The sequence below is a fragment of the Sceloporus undulatus genome, chromosome 7 (genome assembly GCF_019175285.1).
Source record: "Sceloporus undulatus isolate JIND9_A2432 ecotype Alabama chromosome 7, SceUnd_v1.1, whole genome shotgun sequence".
NCBI classification, from domain to species: domain Eukaryota; kingdom Metazoa; phylum Chordata; class Lepidosauria; order Squamata; family Phrynosomatidae; genus Sceloporus; species Sceloporus undulatus.
The window spans coordinates 29,379,677-29,380,551 of NC_056528.1; positions in this window are offsets into that span (position 1 = coordinate 29,379,677).

Genomic DNA, 875 nt, shown 5'->3' on the forward strand with positions numbered 1-875 from the left:
TTCGCCGATGGCCTTTCGCCTCTCATTGGCTGCCTCCTCAGATGAGGAGGCAGCTGATTGGACTGCGCGGTCTCAACGCCCCGCCTCCTTGCCAAGCGAGTTAATCTGCGATGCCCGAAGCCGAGTTTCTGTAGGAAACCATCGCGCGCCATAAAATTGAAAGGAAACCGCCGGGGCGCGAGGATTGGCGGCGGCAACTCTCGCGAGATTGCGGAAGGGGATTGAAAAAAAAAGCCGGAAGGCACGCTCGCGAAAGGAGGGAGGGGGGAAATAGGGTTTCCATTTAAAGGGACAGCGTCCCTTTAAAGCCTGCTGGGCTTTGTAGTTACCTGTTCAGCCTGATGGGCTTTGTAGTCCCTGAAAGTATTATTTTTCAATATTCTGATGCATTTTTTGGCCATGCTGAACCCTTGTAAGCCCCTTTGCATTTAGTGGAGTGAGAAATCTCCCAGTGGGTTTCCATGGCCAAGCTGGGAATCAAATCTATTTATTGTTGTGCGCCTTCCATAAGTCATCCCTGACTTAGGACTGAAGGCCAACCTCTCCTGGGGTGTCCTGGGCAGGATTTCTTCAGAGGGGGCTTGCCATTGCTGTCCTCTGGGGCTGAGAGAGTGTGACTCACCCAAGGTCACCCGTTGGGTTTTCATGGCCGAGCTGGGATTCGAACCCTGGACAGGGATGAATCTTGGCTTGGCCACAATGGATGACCTTAGGCAAGTCACATACTGTAACAGCCTCAAGGGAAGGCAATGGCAAACCCCCCTCTGAACCAATCTTGCCAAGAAAACCCCAGGATAGGGTCACCTTTGGCTTGCCATAAATTGGAAATGACTAGAAGACACAACTATACACACACACAGTGACTTTGGGCACAC